Below are 549 nucleotides of genomic sequence, written 5' to 3' on the forward strand. Positions count from 1 at the left end.
CGGCGGATTTCCGGTTCCAGCCGGGGAACCTCCTCAAGCCCCTCACCTCTGAGAACAGAGAAGGGACTGCCGCTCCGCCCGTGTCAGATGACCTCACCCTTCCATGGACTTCATTCCTCCCAAGGGCTGAGTTCTAGTCTCCAGACCCCAGATGACCGGGGAGACAATGATCCCCAGAACCGCCCTGGACACAAGCCCAGGGGCTGCGTTTGGCTCCCCTGGACACTCCAGCGGCGCCTGGAGCACTGGGCCGAGTGGGCTCACAGCTCTGAGGCTAGAAATTGTGCAGAGTGGAGACGTGGCTGAGCACGAGCTGGGCGCCATCGGGGAGGCGGGGACGTTCAAACCCAACCCCTCCACGTCTCCTGGGACTGGGCGATGGGGGGCCAGGGGCGGGGGGAGCAAGCATTCCAGTGTCTGACCCCTGATCCCAGTGGTGCAGAATGGCTGGCGACCGCACCCCGACCCAGTCGTGTGCTGGAACCCCGGAGACTTCAGTGAGGTAGGTGGTGTTGGCCCCATGTTACAGGTGGGCAAACTGAGGCAGAA

This window comes from Desmodus rotundus, chromosome 3, assembly GCF_022682495.2.
Source record: "Desmodus rotundus isolate HL8 chromosome 3, HLdesRot8A.1, whole genome shotgun sequence".
NCBI lineage: Eukaryota > Metazoa > Chordata > Mammalia > Chiroptera > Phyllostomidae > Desmodus > Desmodus rotundus.